This window comes from Schistocerca nitens, chromosome 3 (assembly GCF_023898315.1).
Source record: "Schistocerca nitens isolate TAMUIC-IGC-003100 chromosome 3, iqSchNite1.1, whole genome shotgun sequence".
Lineage (NCBI taxonomy): Eukaryota > Metazoa > Arthropoda > Insecta > Orthoptera > Acrididae > Schistocerca > Schistocerca nitens.
In genome coordinates, this window is record NC_064616.1 from 913,615,526 (window position 1) to 913,635,240 (window position 19,715).

Below are 19,715 nucleotides of genomic sequence, written 5' to 3' on the forward strand. Positions count from 1 at the left end.
TGTCAATAAATATAGAGCGTGTGCATACGCCATGTCTGTTGACGACCTGTCTGAATAATGCTATTTGATAAGCATTGTGGATTGTTTTGGCGTGACGTGAAGTGACGGCCGGTGTGAACTGGTCTTAAGTGTCTGGGAGGAATATTTTCCGTATTTGTTACTGCTGGAGTGGCTACTTTTTGAATGTCTCCTCAAAAATTAATTTGAACAATATGGTGAAAATAGGGAACTTTGCATCATTCGTCCGAGGTTTGACTTGCCGTTTTCAGAGAGAAAATAGAATAATTGCATGTTTGACAGCTTTCACTGACAGCTAAAGTTCTTTGCACCAGTGTTGTGTTTTGTTTTGTAACATTTGGTGTACAGAAGCTAGTAGGGAGGGATGAGTTTTTGTGGCATTAAATTTTTGAGTGTGGCTGGTTATATATTAGCATTGCATCGTTACGTCTCGCTGTTTTGTGAAGCCTCAGGTTTGCTGTTGTAATACATTAATAGTATACAAAGTCATTGTGATACCTCAGTTTAATATACTGAGACATTTTAATTGTTGACAAATTGATTGAAGCGACTAATTTACCCGGTTATGAACGATTCAGATTGTCGGTTCTAATAATTCGCAGCATTTGAGACTGCAGTAAATGTATAAAATTTAATTAACAGTAGAATGTGCCAGGCATGCGGTATACTCAAATTTCCGCAAAATTTATCCCAATTGTAGATGAGGGTAATTTGTATGGTTTTAGTTTGTTTAAACACTTCGATCAGGAACTGGATACCAGAGTGTGTACTAAAGTGCGTAAGTCTAGGGCACACAAGCCAAACACCAGGTGTATGTTGCCTGTAGTTATTGCTGTGCAGACAAAAAGATAAAATGCACTAATGATGGAAGAGAAATGTAAATTTAGTGATAATAATTTGACTCCAATTCGTTACGACGTATTATATTAATATGCAACGCACTGAAAGACCTTCTTAATTTTGTGCATGTACTTCAAATTTCGTGCGTTGACACTTCCTCCGTATTAAAATTTCTTGTACACGTACTGGTATACTCGCTGTACGTTCTTACGCTGATGTGTATGCTCTTCTTCTAGACTGCCTTGTGCAGTTTCACTAAAATTGTCTATTTTATGAGAAACTGTCGCGATATGTTCGTGGAATAACGAATTTTAACTCTTGGTATTAGTGAGTTGCAATTACGCATTACACTATCACTGTTTGTATAGATTATAAGCACTATTTATCACATGAGTAACTCATCGTTTGACCTAACGTTATTATGGTTTTAGTAACCATTTCATATGTTTTGACTCCCAGAGAAACAAACAGTGTTTTTCTTCCGCATTTGTTCATCACGTTCGCCCACCCAGTATTATAATTTGTTTACGTACATTGAGTTTCCAGAAGACACACTACCAGTTTGCACATTTTTGTTGTTACTTTTTAAGTACCAGCTTTTCAAGAAACGAATGTAAGAGAATATCGAATATTTGTGATGAGTTCTCACAAAAAGTTGTGGTGTGCTTCTTTTTCCATTAGCCTACTCTCCTGAAATCGTAAAATTTTTTACGTTTTTTTTCTCATATCTTACACTGTTGATAATTAAAAAGACCTCTAATATGGTTCCTGAAATTGTGTGGCTGCATTGCTCTTTAGAAACAAACAAGTGTGTAGCATTATATTCTCACGAAGCAGAGTTTATATGGTATCATGAACGTATTTCGTTCTACATTTGTTAACTAGATCACAAATTATAAGTTTTTGCCCTACTTGATACACCTTGTGATATTAGAAGAACCCAAGATGAATCCAGAATGAACAAGTTTAGTTGCACTTCCATTTCAAATTTAAACTTTATAAGAATAATTACTGTTTAAGGAGTGCTATTTCTGAACATTTTGGGTTTCTATTGTTGCTTAGGTGTCAATTATAAGGGACAGGAAATGAGGCTTATGTATGAAACACTGAAGCCTGTAATATTTCTTTCACATTTTTGGATAATAGAAGTATTGAGAATAATGTCACAAGTATTGTAATATTTTAGATCTAACTTGCCATCAGCACTCTATTCTAGTTTGAAAAACTCAGTGATGTTGACAAAATAATACTTACAAAATATGTCACCATATTCCAGATAATGTTGTATTAATAATTATTCTGTTCAGCATTTGTGAAGGCTGCTGAAATGACATGGCGATATTTTTCATCACTAATCAAGTTGTGGGTGTATTATCTGAGAAAAGTGTCCAGTAGACACTTTGTATGCTTTTATACTCTTCACCTTCTTTGCACAGTTTCAACTCTTACAGTAGCAATGAAAAGTACATCACTTTACCCATATCAGACCCAGGAATAAAAATTTGTATTCAGTATTCTCCTCAAATTAAATATGCTGTCAATAAACCTTCAGATGTTATGTAGCAGCTTAAACTGTTCCTACTAACATAAATTCAATTCTTGTGGTGAATATTCCAGTCAGCAATACCAAATATTGTATAATAATGGCTAATAAACCACCAGCTTGTTTGACTTGCAGTAACTTAATGCTTAGGGACTTTGTTTGAAGATATGCAAATGTTAAGTGTGAACAGTTTAATGCAAGCTATGCTGGTTGTGTGTCAATGCCAAGAGAAAGGAGAAACTTAGGTCATTATCTTTCCCAACAACATGCATCTCTGGTTTAATGATGTCACTGTGTCAGAGTGTGGAGGTGAGGGAAATACGGAAGCGTCCGATCCAACCCGTCGGCTTTGACCCATGACGTCACAAATATGGCGGAAACGACCATAAACGACAATTCCAATATGGCGGATATAAAAACGTTGCATACGTATCACAAAGACGAAAATACATAGAAAAACACACACACACAGGTTTCACAAAAAGTCTAATGACTCTAACGGGACAAGCGTGGGAAATTGGGGGTTTTTGGGTGGGGAGAAACTAAATATAAACAAATTTAGCCACCCACCGCCATACAAAACCACGCAAGACGACGAAAAAAATCGACATCACAAAACTCACCAAATACCACAAAACACATTATTATCTGGAATCGGACACTTCCCTTGACCTATATAGATCTACAGTAGCTCCCGATCCCATAAATTGGGATCGAACACTTCCCTTGACCTATATAGCTCAACAGCAACGCCCGATCCCATCTCCCATTACAAAAATCAACATACTCCACCAAACATTGAGATTTAACACTTCCCTCCAACTATATAGCTCAACAGCTTAGGATCGACCACTACCCTTGACCTATGTAACTCAAAAACATCTCCCTATACGAATACCAATACCAACCTTCACAGCCACAAATTTCAATGAAACACTTCCCTATACCCCAATACACAACACATACGCAAAAAACAAAAAAAAGGGAACTTACCACAAGAAAGTTCCAGCCCCACAAACTAGATTGGCCACCACAATCACACACACACACACACACACACACACACACACACACACACACACACACACAACCAACGAAAAAATACTGAACCAAATGAAAAACCCAACCCACCCACACCTCAACCCCCTCCCCCCCACAACCCCAAAATAAAAAACCCACAAACAAAAACCAAATGCAACACAAAAAACATCTCAATACCGACAGGCCGGAACTTTAACCAATTTCATTGGTTCACGGCACATACCGCACTTCACGACTTCGGCAATTAAGCCAAATTGCTGAAGGAATTTAATCAGCTCTAAAGCTGTGTCCCCCATCATAGCCCTCAACCGAGAACTATTAATCTGGTCTTTCATATCCATTCCTGAACAAAAAACCACAACCGAATACACTTAATAACAAACTCACCCGACGTACAGCAATCATCATTACATTAACCATCACACAAACCCGTTAACTCACTGATACAAATTCCGCTTCAAAAAGACGCACGCAGCACTCACCACTGAGCAACAGCAAACTGAGCCCAACACACCAAACAAACGAAAACCATGAACATACCACCAGAGGGCACAACAAACAACAACACGACATCTACAAACACGCCACACTCACAAACCAAACTCCGCGCCGTAATGACGTCACACACCACAACACCCTTACGTCACGGGTCAAAGCCGACGCGTGAGATCGGATGTTTCTGTTGACCCGAGGTGAGGCATTGGACTTGTAATCAGGAGGCTGGTGCTTCAGATCTCTGTCCATCCATCCCGATTTAGGTTTTCTGCCATTTCTGTATTCCTATAAGGTAGATTCAGGCATGGTTCTTATGCAATGGTACAACCGAGTGTATTCCCCAATTCAAGCTTGTGCTGGGCCTCTAATGACCTTATCATCAACAGGACATTAAACTGTAATATTTCTACTTTATTTCAATGGTGATTGCACCCTTGTGGCTAAAACAGTATGAGGTAAAATGGTCCCCCATTTGGAAATTGATGTGGCACTGCTGAGGATGATGATCTTGTCCTCAAAAAAAATATAGCGGTCTGTTGGTCACAGTGTGGAATTTTAGATCCCATAACTGTGTAAGTAGGTTAGACAGTTGGGAAAGAGAAATGAGTAGGTTGAAATTATTGTAGGAATTGATGAAATTTCGTGTTATGAAATCATGAGTTTTAGTCAGGTGAATGCAGGATTATCAACATAAAATCAAATAGGTGTAATGAAGGATTAGCAGCACAAGAGGAGGAAGTTTGCTTGGAAAATGCCTTTAGATATGGCTTCCTGTATCTCCAGTTGGATTACATCATGGTCATATAGTGATTCTGAAATAAGATAGTGGATTGTAAGGCATACCAAGGAGCAGATACAGATTTGGCTCACAGTTCAGTAATGATGAAGAGTAGATCTAAGTATAAAAGAATCATAAGGAGAATGATGTGGAAAGAAGTGGGATATGGAAGTTCTGAGGAGTGATGAGGTGCATTTGAAGTTCTCTTAGGCTGTAGATATTGTGGTAATGAATATGACAATAGGCAGTTCGTTGAAGAGGAATGGAAATCTCTAAAAAGAGAAATCACAGAAGTCAGACGAAAATAGCTACAAGGAAGGTAACTGCAAAGGAACCATGGGTAACAGAAGAAATGCTTAAACTGATCAGTGAAAGAAGGCAGTACAAAAATGTTCAGGAAAAGCCAGGAACACAGCAATATGTCACTTAGGACTGACGTAAATATGAAGATTTGTTTCTATGGCTGGTAAACGAAAAATGGCAATCAAGAAAACTGATTTTTAACTGATGTTGACCAGAGAATTTTAGAATGATACTGACATTGTTGTCCAGCTTATGTTCATGGCTATACAGGCCACAGTACACAACCATTAAGTTACAGGAGGAACTGTTTGGAGAATTGCTAGAAGAGGAGGTAAGACATTGTGGATCCAGTATTAGAGTCATAGTTAGGTTTGAAAGAATTGTGACCAAATAAGGCAGTAATCATAGACAACAGTCCTTTGGAATTTCTGAAATTGACTATTCAAATTATTTTTTGGAATCTATGAAACTGGAGACATACCATCTGACAGCTGGAGAAATATCATCTACCCAAAACTAGAAGATAGCAAGGGAAGATGAGAGCGAGAACTATCAATCAATCAACTAAATAACTCAAGCTTCAAAGTTCCTGATAAGATTAACACACACAAGAATAGAAAAGGAAACTGGGAATCTGTTGATCAGTTTGGCTTTAGAAAAGGTAAAGGCACCAAGACGGAAGTTGTGAAATTGCAGTTAATAATAGAAACAAGAATTAAGAACTATTACAACAATTCATAGGATTTTTGACCTAGAAAAAGAAATTCAAAAGTGTAAAATGGTGCAAGATGTTTGAAACTCTAAGGAAAATAGGTGTAAGCTATAAAGGAAGATGTATAATGTACATTATGTACAAGAACCAAGAGGGAAAAAGAATAATAGAAGACGAAGAACAAAATGCTCAGGTTTGGAAGGCTACAAGATAGCGGTGCAGATTGTCACTCCTCCTGTTCAATCTATACATCAAAGAAACAATGATGGAAATAAAAGAAAGGTTCAAGAGTGGGATTGAAGTTCAGGTTCAAATGGCATCAATGTTAAGATTTGCTGATGGGGTTGCTATCATCAGTGAAGGTGAAAACGAATGAAAAAGCAGGCTAGAACTGGCAGAGGGCATTCCTGACCAAAAGATGGCCATTGATATCAAATGTAGATCTTAATTTGAGGAAAGTATCTTCCAGATGTACATTTTAATCACATTTGTGTTTGGAAGTGAATCACAGACTGAGGGAAAACCAGGAAAGGAGAGAATCATAGCATTTGAGATGTGGTGCTACAGAAGGATGTTGAAAATTAGGTGGACAGATAAGAAATGAGGTGGTTCTCCTCAGAATTTGTGAAAATAAAAGCTCATCTGGTTTTGATAATTTTTGCAATAGTGCAAAAGATTTGTTTCCTTGTAATAGGCCTGGTCTTATCTGAAATTGTAATTAATCAAAAACTCGTGGAATTTTTCCAGAGAGACTGAAACATACCATTGCCAAATCTCTTTTAAGAAAGGTAATAGCAGAGATGTCAATCACTACAGAGCTGTTTCACTGCGGACATCATTTTCCAAGTATCTCACCTGAATGGCAATAATATCTACAGCAAATCACAGTTTGGTGTTCAGAAGAATTGCTCTAATGAGAATACCATTTACATGTTCACTCACCTAATTTTACAATTACTAAAAATAAAATAGCACCGGGTGGTATTTTCTGTAACATATCTAAGGAATTTGCCTGCCTGAATTACAGTTTTCTCCTAACGTTGTATGGGATTGAGGGTATACCCAACAATGGATAATGTCCTATCTAACAAAAAGATTGCATAAAATTGTACTTAGTAGTTCAGCCAATATAGTCCTGGGATGTTACTCTGACTAGGGAGAAATCATGTGTGGTGTTCCCCAAGCAGTCTTAGATACACTATTGTTCCTTATATGTATAAACCATCTCATGTCAAATATACAGGGTGTTCAGAAATTCCCATTACAGACTTCTAGGACTTGTAGAGGGGAGTGATTTCCATTCCATGACAGTTTCAACTTATCCACTCCTGGTTGAGGAACTGAGCTGGGCATGACGCAGTACAGTTACTAGGTAACAATTGGAAAGGAAACATAATTAAGCATACATTTGTCACTTAAGCACATTTGTTTGTATTAACACTTAAACTCTATGTGTTTACATAATTCCAAAACAAAAAAGCCAACATTATGTACATACAGAACACTACTTATGCATTACAACAGCAGCTCGATGTAATGTCCACCAGCATTGCTACAGACAATGTACCTACGAAGCATACTCTGGTACACTCTCTTCATCCCACCTGATGTCTCTTCATTTTCTTGTGCAGTGGCTGAAACTCGTGCCAGCAGATCTTCCTCTCTCTCCTCAGGAGTCTCGTAAATTAAGCTTTGAACACGACCCAGAGGAGTTAAATATAATGATCGTGGTGGCCAGCCTATCCGTCTTACACCATATTGTCTGCCGAGATGCCCGTGAACTGCATGTGAGGAGTGAAGGGGTGCACCATCATGCTGAAACAGCATTTCATGATGGCACAGGTTTCTTGTTTTCTAGGAAGATCAAGTGTGCAGGACCAGCTAGTTTGAGTGGAAGGAGTTATGGCCCAGTCACATGACCACTGAGAATACTTGCCCTCCCCATTAATACCAAACTGGTGCTGTGATGTGTGGCATGAGAGTTTTTGTCTGTCCTTACATGGCTGTTTTGTGAATACAGAACACAGCCCCTAATGAACTTACACTCACCTGTGAACAGAACTCAATGTGGAAACAGGTCTGTGTCAATGCAGAGGTGCAGCTACCATGTGCAGTAGGCAATGTGTTTGGAAAATAGGCTGGACCCATTGAGAGTACCTTTTGTAAGTGGTACGGATGTTATCATTGTGCACACAGAATGTCCCAGATGATACTGTGACTAACACCCATTGCACACGATTTTGTTTGAGTAGTCGTTAGGGGGATCTCTTCAGCGCAATGCAGTACTTCTTTGTCAAAATCAGGTGTGCGATGTTGCTATGGAGCACCACAGTCCTGCATCCTCACAGTGAAGGTACATGTTTCTTGGAGCTGCTGCATAACTTGAGCAAAAAGTTTGTATGATGGTGTGCTGCATTGCAGAAAGCATTTGTGATACAGCCGACTAGCAGCTCTTCCATTACCTTGAGCTTCACCATACACAAGGAGTGTGTCTGTGTATTTTGAAAATGTGCCAAACCATGTTTACTGTATCAGAGATGCACAGGCATTGAATAGATCTCACAACAAGGTAGACATTAAGTGATATCATGTGACCATCAGACGTAGTATATATCATCCTGTCTACCCAATTATACCAGACAAGAAATTCTGGGACTTTCCTCTTTCCCTCAGCAGCCATGGACGTGTTTCAGATTTGAATTGAAACCATTGTAGAATGGAAATGGTACAATTCTGGACATGGCTTTCTATTCAAAGTGGTATGTACTCACTCCACTCTACAAGTCCTAGAAGTTTGTAATGGGAATTTCCGAACACCTGTATAACAAGCAGAATTAGTTCTTTTTGGAGATGACACTAGTATTGGATTGCCAAGCATGCATACAGAAATAGAAGAGATGGTGACCAATGTTTTCAAAAGTATCATTGACGGTTTTCCGCAAATTGTCTCAATTTTAAAAAGACTCAAACATGTTCAGTTCTGAATATGTAGGGGTACTACACCAATGACAAGTGTAACATTTGGTGAGGTGGAAACTTCAAAATTCTTAGGTGTCCATATCGACGAGAATTTAAATTGGAAAAAGCACATTTTGGAACTCACTAAACATTTTAGCTAAGCCATATTTGCACTTAGTCATTGCAAATCTTCGGGAGAGTCAAATCAATAAGTGGACATATTTTGCATATTTTCATCCAACAATGTCATATGGAATAATGTTCTAGGCCACCTCATCTTTAAGAAAGTCTTTGTCGCTCAGAAATGTTAGAATAATATGTGATGCTTGCCCACGATTGTCTTGTTGACTTGTGTTTCAGCAGTTGGGCAGTTTGATTACAGCTTCACAGTATATGTATTCCTTCATGAAATTTGTTGTAAATAATCCACTACAATTTAAAAGCAATAATGATGTACATAATTACAATACCAGAAGGAAAAATGACATTCACTATTCCGCATTAATGTTGTCTCTAGCATAAAAAGAGGTGCACAATGCTACAAGAAAAATTTTTCATCACTTACTCAGTGATATGAAATATTTGACAGACGGCAACGTAAAATTTGGGAACAAACTGAAAAAGTTTCTCCTTGACAACTCCTTCTATTCTGTAGAACAGTTTCTATTATTATAATGTGTTAAAGTTGCTGGTTAACAATTACTAACTCTCGTCTGTATATTGAAGGGAAAAAAGCATGTAGCCATGTTTAGGAGTTAGTTTGTGATGTGAATGTAAAATTATTCAGTCCACATCAATATGATGTATTGTGTAAAATGATCCATGGAATATGAAACTAAGTAACTAACTAAGGAGTAATATTGATGAGAGAAACTGACAGGATGAGAGGAGAGGTATTAACATATCAGAGAATAACTTCCACGGTACTCAAGGGAGTAGTAACAAGTAAATACTGTAGGGGAAGGCAGATATTGGAACATATCCAACAAATAATTGAGGAAGTTGGGTGCAAGTGCTACTCTGAGGTGAAGAGGTTGTCACAGGAGAGGAATTCATGGTGTGTGTCAAACTGTTCAGAAGACTGATGAGACGAAAAAAATTAATAATGGAAAAGAAAATAGGAACCTGAATGAGCAACTATTATCATTATTGTGTAAAAGTTGCCATAATCAAGGTACACACAGTCATGGGCCTCCACCTACTGGTTCTGCAGATAATGAAGAGATTGAAAAACTGTGTGATGAATTAAGAGAAATGATCCGGTTCATTAAAGGAGGTGAAAATTGTGGTGGGAGATTGGATTTGGACAGAAAGGAAGAGAAGGAAAAATAGGAGAAGGACTGCGGTAAAGGAATGAAAGGGGAAGCCATCTGATTGCATTTTGCAAGAACACAGTTTGATCATTGGTGACACTTGGTTCAAGAACTAAGGAAAAAAAAATAGTATGTGCAAGAGACTTGGTTATTCTTATATAATGGTAAGAGGCAGAATTAGAAACCAGGTATGAAACTACAAAACAATTCCAGGTATAGATCTGTATCTGATTGTAATTTATTAGTTATGAAATGTAGCTTAAACCTGAAGAAGCTATGGAAGGGCAGAAAAGTAAAAAGAGGCACAGGGATGTGTTGAAACGAAAAGAAGTTGTTGAGAGTTTCAAAGGGAGCAGTAGGCAACAACTGTGTAAAATGGTCTATAGAATTACAATATGAGATTGATGGGGAGCTGTAAGAAAGCAAATATTGAATGCAGATGGGGAACACCAAGGCAAACAGATAAATCTCAGGAGAGAGGCGGGAGGCAGGGAGGGGGTTGAGGGGAAGCATCTATTGAAATCTTGCATGTTATGCTCTGCTGCATGTTGTGCCACTGGGTGGTCCACCTTGTTTTTGGCTACAGTTTGGTGGTGACCATTCATTGTAGTTGACTGGTGGTTGGTTGTCATAACAATGTAAAATGCTATGCAGTGGTTGCAGCAGAGCTGGTATATAACATGGCTGCTTTCACAGGTGGCCTGGCCTCTGATGGGGTAGGATGAGCCTGTGACGGGACTGTAGTAGGTGGTTCTGGGTGAGTGTATTGGGCAAGTCTTGCATCTGGGTCTTCCATAGGGGTATGATCCCTATGGCAGGGGATTGGGGGTGGGAGTGGACTAGAATGTTGTAGGGGGTTGGGAGGGTGGTAGAACACCACTTTGGGGAGAGGGAGGGGGAAGTATCTTGGGTAGGATGTCCCTCATTTCAGGGCATGATGATACATAATCAAATCCATGACAAAGGACGTGGTTCAGTTGTTTCAGTCCGGGGTGGTATTGGGTGACAAGGGGGTGCTCTATTGTGGCTGGTTCTTGGGATGGCTGTGAGGATCAGGTGTGTGAGAGGATGTGGCATGGGAGATCTGTTTGTGAATTAGGGCTGGAGGGTATTGGTTGTCTGCTGAAGGCCTTTGTGAGGCCCTCAGCATACAGGGTGAGGGAGTTCCCATCACTGCAGATGCATCCTACCATGGGTGGCCAGTCTGTATGGGAGGCATTTTTTGGTATGGAAGGGGTGGCAACTGTCAAAGTACTGTTGGTGATTGGTGGAGTTGATGTGGACTGAGGTGCGGATGGAGTCATCTGAGAGGAGGAGATCAACATCTAGGAAGGTGGCACGATGGGCGGAGGAGGACCAGATGAAGTGGATGGGAGAGAAGGTGTTAAGGTTGTGGAGGAATGAGAATAATACGTCCTGGCCTTGGGTCCAGATTATAAAGATGTCTTCAATAAAACTAAACTAGACCAGGGTGAATTACAGTCAGACTTAAAGATTAATGTTATAATCACACTACTGAAGAAGGTAGGTGCTGAGAGATGTGAAAATTACTGAACCATACGTTTAATATCTCATGGTTGCAAAATACTAATTCATTGTGTGCAGAAGAATGGGATGACTTGTGGAAGACAACCTGAGAGAGGAATTGTTTGGGTAGCAGAGAAAGGTAGGAATGCACAATGCGTTACTGATGCTAAGACTTGTAACAAAATATATGTTTTATCCCTTTTGCTAAAACAAGCAGTAAACTGCACAGTGTGAGTAATTAAACATCATACAGCAGTCACACTGTGAACTGAATTGTTTATAGCATTTGTAGGCTTAGAGAATGCATTTGGCAATGTTGATTGGAGTATGGTCTTTAAAATTCTGAAGGTGGTAGGGGTACAATACATTGAGATAAATGTTATGTACAACTTGTAAAGAAACCAGATTGCAGTTAAAAGTCTAAAATAAGGCCACGAAAGGGATGGAGTGATTGAGAAGGGAGTGAGACACGGTTTTAAACTATCCTTGATGTAATTCAGTCTGTACATTGAACAGGCAGTAAAGGAAACCAAGTAAAAATTTAGAGACTGGATTAAAGTCGAGGGAGAAGAAATAAAAACTTTGAGGTTTGCCGACGACATTGTAAATCTCTCAGGGAGAGCAAAGGATTTAAAAAAGCAGTTGAATGAAATAGACAGTGTCTTGAAAGGAGAATAGAAAATTAACATCATCAACAGCAAAACAGGGTTAATGGAGTGTATTCGAATTAAATCAGGCAATGCTGAGGTAGTTAGGTTGGGAAATGAGACACTAAAAGTACCGTAGTACATGAGTTTTGTGTTTTGGCCGGTAAAAATATAAAATAACCGATGATAGCTAAGGTAGGGAAGATAGAAACTGTAGATTGGCAATAGCAAGAAAAACGTTTCTGAAGAAGAAAAATTTATCAAATATTGATTGAAGTGATAGGAAGTCTTTTCAGATAGCTAAGGTAGGGAAGATAGAAACTGTAGATTGGCAATAGCAAGAAAAACGTTTCTGAAGAAGAAAAATTTATCAAATATTGATTGAAGTGATAGGAAGTCTTTTCAGAAGGTATTCGCGTGGAGTGTAACCTTGTATGGAAGTGAGTGTGGATGGTAAGCAGTTCAGACAAGAAAATTATAGAAGTCTTTGAAGCATGGTGCTACAGAAGAATGCTAAAGATTAGGTGGCTAGATAACCTAACTAATGAGGAGGTACTGAATAGAATGGGGAGAGAAGAAATTTGGGGTGTAACTTGACTAAAACAAATGAGGCACTGAGAACTGTAAGGGTCTAAAGTAGAGATGGGCAAACTCGTTCATCCTTGGGAACTAGTTCACTGCTGATCGTTCTATTTTGGGAACTGTTCATTTTTACTCTTTCACCGTTCATTTGTGTTTGGTATATGGTTCTTATGAAAAACTGAAAACTAGTAGTGTAGGTGACTGAAGGATGCAGGGCACCAAGTAGAGACTTTATGGAAGCATAAAATAAAATGTGGTTTTCTCATCATACTTGCGTCACACGCTTAGTAAAAATTAGGTTTTTATGTTGCATTATTAAAGTTAATGCAGCAATAATAATAATAATAATATTTAAGTTTGCAGTAATAAAGTTTTTGGCTTGAAAGCTCCTTCTGAACAAATGTTTTTGAGATGATAAGTAAATACAATTTTATGGCAATCTATGTTTTTTCAAATGGAGAGGCACCGCTTTTCCTACTGAGCCAAAATGACCCACAACCCACCTAACTAGCAGGTAATGCAAATTGGAAACAACCAAACTTAAAAATAATTAGAGCCTTCCTAAATGTAATGTTTTGTATTAACTAGCAGGTAATGCAAATTGGAAACAACCAAACTTAAAAATAATTAGAGCCTTCCTAAATGTAATGTTTTGTATATGAAAGATACACGAAAATCGTTTTATATGAATTTTCTTACACTAAAAATTGAACAAATTATTGAAAGTTACTTACTAAATCAAGTTGATGAAACCAAAAAATATATGAATAAAAAAAAAAAAACTTGCCTTGTTATAAGTATGTCTTCTGCTGTTCATTGATATAATGAAGTGAGCTGATATGCCCTTTTGTTACCTGAAAAGACCTACCTATTAGATACAACGTAATTTTTATGTAATTTACGTAACTATAAAATACTTTTTAATTCCCGGCCGTGGACGCTGCATAGCCAGAACCAAGTGCAAGAACAGTTTGGAACACATGTAAAATGGGCGAGCGCAGTGAACGAAACGAACAACTGGATACTGAACAACTAAGAGCAGTCGGCAGTGGAACTGAGACAGGTGGTCACGCGAAGAACAATGAGTGCGACCGAGGGAGACCAAGACTGAGATGAGCACGGGACCGAGGTTGGAACAAGAACAGCCGAAGTGACCGCTGTGACCGAAGTGCACTATGAACCGATCGTTCCTCGTTCCCGATAACTATAAGTAGACCGCCGCGACCAAAGTGAACTATGAACTGATCGTTCCTCGTTCCCGGGAACTATAAGTAGACCGCCGCGACCGAAGTGAACTATGAACCGATCATTCCTCTCGGTCCTTTCGTTCATCTTGGTGAACCGTTCCTTGGAACCCGTTTGTTTGCGAACTACCCATCTCTAGTCTAAAGCACAGCAGTGATTGATTGTGGGGTTGTGGAAGTATCTGTTCTCCTGACATCTGTTGATATTACAGTGATCCAGATTCATCTGTGCTGTAGGTCCACAACATGTATATGAACATTCATGAAAAGCTGCCTGACTGGTTTTTCTGATATCTGATTACACATGGTTCCAACGGTGGTATGTTTTTTAGACCCTTATGGTTCTCAGTGCCTCAAATGATCAGTTGACAGGAGATGATATGTGAGAGATCAAGGAATTGTCAGTTTAGTATTGGAGGGGGGGGGGAGGGGAGAGAGAGAGAGAGAGAGAGAGAGAGAGAGAGAGAGAGAGAGAGTGAGAGAGTGTGTGTGTGTGTGTGTGTGTGTGTGTGTGTGTGTGTGTGGGCTGGGGGAGGGGGGGGGGGGGTACAAATTGTAGGAGGAGACTAAGAGATGAATACGGTAAGCAGGTTTAAATGAATGTAGTTTGCAGTAGTTATTTGGAGATAAAGGTTGCACAGGATAGACTAGCACGAAGAGCTGCATCAAATCAATCTTCGGACTGAAGACCATGATGACAACAGCTTTTCTCCAAGCTGGAAGCCAAATTGATTTTTCGGAATCTCATAATTTTCAGTAAAGTTTCGAACTGGATAGTAGCAGCTTTTTCGAATATTTTTGGCAGAACTGGAAGAAGAGAGAGAGAGAGAGAGAGAGAGACAGACAGACAGAGCATGATAATTTCCCATATCCTCTCTTAACCCTTTTCCTAACACCATTTTTTTCTGTGCACTTTAGCAAATCTGGGGAAACATCCACATTTAAAAGATTGGTTTATTATTATAAATATTGAGTCTCCTATAATTTTATGCACAAATTTAATGACTTTTGTTGGTGCTTGCAGAGTTTCTGTTTTTCGGTATTAGTATTATATTTTCTGCATCAATTGTTGATGTTTCTGCATCAACTGTCCATACATTATGAACATATTGTTCTGGTTCCTTTTTTGTGATTAAAGGTTTATTGATCTTAATACAAATCATCACAAAACACGAAATAACAGCACTGTAGAGCCTATTTACCTTTGCCCAAAGAACAAAATGGAGTTAACGTTTTGGTGGAAAAATTAGTACACTGCAAAAAATTTGAAGCCTGCAGATGGGCAAAATAAGTTTTTATAATAACCTGCCTGTTTGTAACTAATAAGTTTTTCTAAAACTGAGATTCCGGGTGCATGTTAGTGCCTTGGGTTACTCTACACATAATAAAACAATTATCTGTATGCAAATATGTAAACACTGAACAAGTAACTACACGATTTGTGTTTGTAAATATTCAGAACTTGAAGTCAATGGATACCCTCATTCTTATGGCAGTCTTTAAATCCATAGAGGTTACAGCAAGTACTGTGGGAAACTCAGCCAGGCAAGTACTAATGATGTTAAAAAAGTTCAAGATACTCACAAAAGTAAAGTGAAAAATAATGTTAGTATATTTCTTCAAAATATTGGGGGATTGAAGAATAAAATTGATGAGCTTCTGCTTTGTTGAGAAGATACAGAAACTGAGAATGTAATAGATGTACTATGCCTGTCTGAGCATCACATTGTCACTGATATGCAAAAGGTTAGCATCAATGGGTAAAAATTAGCTGCACATGTAAATAGAGCTAATATGATGAGAGGAGGAGTTGCCATAGATATCAAAAGCTTCCACAGTGTAAAAAATTTAGAAATTAAAATTTTTTGTGTAGAAGCATGTGCCACTGAACTTAAACTAAATGATGGCACTTTCATAATTGTAACAGTGTATAGGTCCCCCTCAGGGAATTTCCAGCTATTTCTAAAAAACTTGGATGCTTTGTTGTGCTATCTGTCAGACAGGGGGAAGCAAATTATCATTTGTGGGGATTTCAATGTTGATTCCCTGAAAGAGTGTAATAGGAAGAATGACCTTTTAGTATTACTCAGTTTTTTTCAATTTGAGCTCCGTCATTGATTTTCCTACTCGGATAACAAAGAGCAGCAGTACTTTGATAGATACCTTTTTTATAGACCAAGATAAATTTAAGGACATAAATGCTTATCCTGTTGAGAATGGTCTTTCAGATCATGGTGCACAGCTAGTTACAGTACATGACATAGCTCCATGCAGTATATCAAATCAGACTTTCAAAGCAGTGCGTTCAATTAACAGTGTAAATATTGCAAAACTTTCGGAAAAGCCTACAGCTGCTAGACTGGGATGAAGTGTATAAGGAACCCGATGCAAACTTCAAATATAAATTATTTCACAATACGTTTTTAAGTATATTTGAAAATTGTTTTCCCAATAAAATAGTTAAACATAATTCCAAGAAAACATAAAAAACCTTGGCTAACTAAAGGAATAAGAATATCTTGCAACTGTAAAAGAGAACTGTATCTAACAGCAAGAGGGAGTACTGACCCTGAAATTGTTCAATATTATAAAAACTATTGTGCGGTACTAAGAAAAGTTATTAAAAAGTCCAGAAGCATGTGTATCATGTCTGAGATCAGTAACTCTGATAATAAAATTAAAGCAATTTGGAATATTATTGAAAGGGAAACAGGGCAACCAAGAGCCTGTGCCATAAAACTGAATGACAAGTGTACTAACAAACAATCAGAAATTGAAAATATTTTCAATAATCATTTTTTAAATGTTGTGGAGAAAATAGGATCTAGATCTTCACTAGAAGAAGTAAGGCTACTAATAGAAGAGGCCATACCTGTGCAGTTTGAAACAACTGTAATTCCACCACCCTCTCCCTCTGAAATCAGTAAAATAATAAACTCACTGAAAAGTAAAAGCTCTCACGGAATTGATGGCATTTCCAGCAAGGTACTTAAATCTGGTTCCCCACAGATAAGTAGGATTCTCAGCCACGAATGTAATAGCTCTTTGGGGCAGGGTGTTTTCCCCGATAGACTGAAATATGCCATTGTAAAACCATTGCATAAAAAGGGGGATTCGTCAGATGTCAACAACTACCGCCCAATCTATCTTCTGACAGCTCTATCAAAAATTTTTGAGAAAGTAACGTATTCAAGAGTAGCCTCCCATATTTGTAAAAATAAAGTACTAACAAAATGTCAGTTTGGTTTTCAGAAAGGCTTTTCAACAGAAAATGCTATATACGCTTTCACTGATCAAATATTAAATGCTCTGAATAACCGGACCTCACCCATTGGTATTTTTTGTGATCTCTCAAAGGCCTTTGATTGTGTAAATCATGGAATTCTTTTAGATAAGCTAAATCATTATGGTTTGAGTGGGGCAGTGCACAAATGGTTTAATTCATACTTAACTGGAAGAATGCAGAAAGTTGAAATAAGTGGTTCATGTAATGTTAAAACAACAGCTGATTCCTCAAACTGGTGGGCCATCAAGTACGGGGTCCCACAGGGTTCGGTCTTAGGTCCTTTACTGTTCTTGATATACATTAATGACTTACCATTCCACATTGATGAAGATGCAAAGTTAATTCTTTTTGCTGATGATACAAGTATAGTAATAACATCCAAAAACCAAGAACTAAGTGATGCAATTGTAAATGATGTTTTTCACAAAAGTATTAAGTGGTTCTCAGCAAACGGACTCTCTTTAAATTTTGATAAAACACATTATATACAGTTCCGTACAGTAAATGGCACAACTCCAGTAATAAATATAGACTTTGAACAGAAGTCTGTAGCTAAGGTAGAATTTTCAAAACTTTTAGGTGTATCCATTGATGAGAGGTTAAACTGGAAGCAACACATTGATGGTCTGCTGAAACGTCTGAGTTCAGCTACGTATGCTATTAGGGTTATTGCAAATTTTGGTGATAAGAATCTCAGTAAATTAGCTTACTATGTCTACTTTCATTCACTGCTTTCGTATGGCATCATATTCTGGGGTGATACATCATTGAGTAGAAAAGTATTCATTGCTCAAAAACGTGTAATTAGAATAATTGCTGGAGCCCACCCACGGTCATCCTGCAGACATCTGTTTAAGGATCTAGGGATCCTCACAGTAACCTCACAGTATATATGTTCACTTATGAAATTTGTTGTTAATAATTCAACCCAGTTCAAAAGTAATAGTAGTGTGCATAGCTATAACACCAGGAGAAAGGATGATCTTCACTATGCAGGGTTAAATCTGACTTTGGCACAGAAAGGGGTAAATTATGCTGCCACAAATGTCTTTGGTCACCTGCCAAACAGCATCGAAAGCCTGACAGATAGCCAACTAACATTTAAAAATAAATTAAAAGAATTTCTAGATGACAACTCCTTCTACTCATTGGCTGAATTTTTAGATATAAATTAAGGGGGAAAAAAAGAAAAGAAACTTAAACATTAGTGTCATGCAATATTTTGTGTAATGTAATATCTTGTACAGACATCTTTTATTAACCTGACACGTTCCACATCATTACAAAGTGTCGTATTCATTACCTATGGAACAAGTAATAATCTAATCTAATCTAATCTGTCCAATGCAGTGAATACAAATTGATGAATTCTTTCTTATTGGCAGAAAATTTGTAAAATTTTAAGGTTCATCAAAAGTGTATGAATTATGTAGGTCATCACAGCATGAAAGAGAACTACATCGTTTTTGCAGTCTTTCTCTGCATTCCTGCCTTTGTTTAATGCCTGACATGGCTCTACTGTAACCTTGCTGAGAAGAACTGGGCGAAGAAGGTTCATGGAAAAAAATTAAATTGCAAACAAAAGGCTCATATCGGAAATTTTGAGAAAGGGATCCCTTTCTACATATGAAGAGTCCTCAACGACTTGACAAAAAATTTTGAAGTCAATAAAACGTATAGCTGTAATATGCCCTTTCTGATCTGTCTCAGACTTATAAGGAACAAGTAATCTGTAGCAAATGCAGCATGTATACAGAACACATCACACCCTTTACACCAAATGTGTTTTCATTGTACAAGAAAGTATCACATGTTGAAGAGAGGTCCATGTTTCTCTCTAAGAAATAAAATAAAAAAAAAGTAGCACCTGTCAGCCACAGAATCTTTTGGTGTCATTAGAGGAGCATATATCTTTGCACAATCTGCCAGTTGCAAAAGTTTTGCACCAGCTACAGGGAAGTCAGTGAAAGAGACCAATGTTTTTGTGCATGAAAATTGCTGTAACACTTCATGTTTCATGGCAGAGTAATTAATTGAAGGTCTTTCAAAATACATTTGCCTCACAAAGAAAGCAACAGCAATAGCACACAATAGCCCCTCACCAGAGGAGCAAGAGTAAGGAAGATGATAAATTTTAAGGAAAGTAAAATTTCGTATGACAGACACCTCTTCGACAATGATGATCACAATACAGATGTTATCAGTTTGAGTGAGCTAACAGATCTCACAACAGATTCCCCATCTCACTGAATGGAGAGAAAAAGGCAAGGAGTAACATATTTAGTGCATATATCTGTGGAATATAAAAACATCAATATGGGTGCTCATCAAGGCAAACAGGGTACTGGGTTCTATAGTCAACTTGTGTTCAAGAGAGGTTGGATCACATTACCAACACATCAGTCATGGTGGTGAAGCATCCATCACA

At 38.0% G+C, this 19,715-nt stretch overlaps 1 protein-coding gene across 1 annotated transcript in view; it reads left to right on the top strand.

The window, feature by feature from the left end:
* Window positions 1–338: 338 nt before the first annotated feature.
* LOC126248974 (dual serine/threonine and tyrosine protein kinase-like) overlaps window positions 339–19,715 on the top strand; it is a 317,035-nt gene continuing 297,658 nt past the window's right edge. Inside the window, exon 1 of the mRNA XM_049950529.1 lies at window positions 339–470. The gene's annotated coding sequence lies outside the window, so the exon portion shown is untranslated. The remainder of the gene's footprint in view (window positions 471–19,715) is intronic.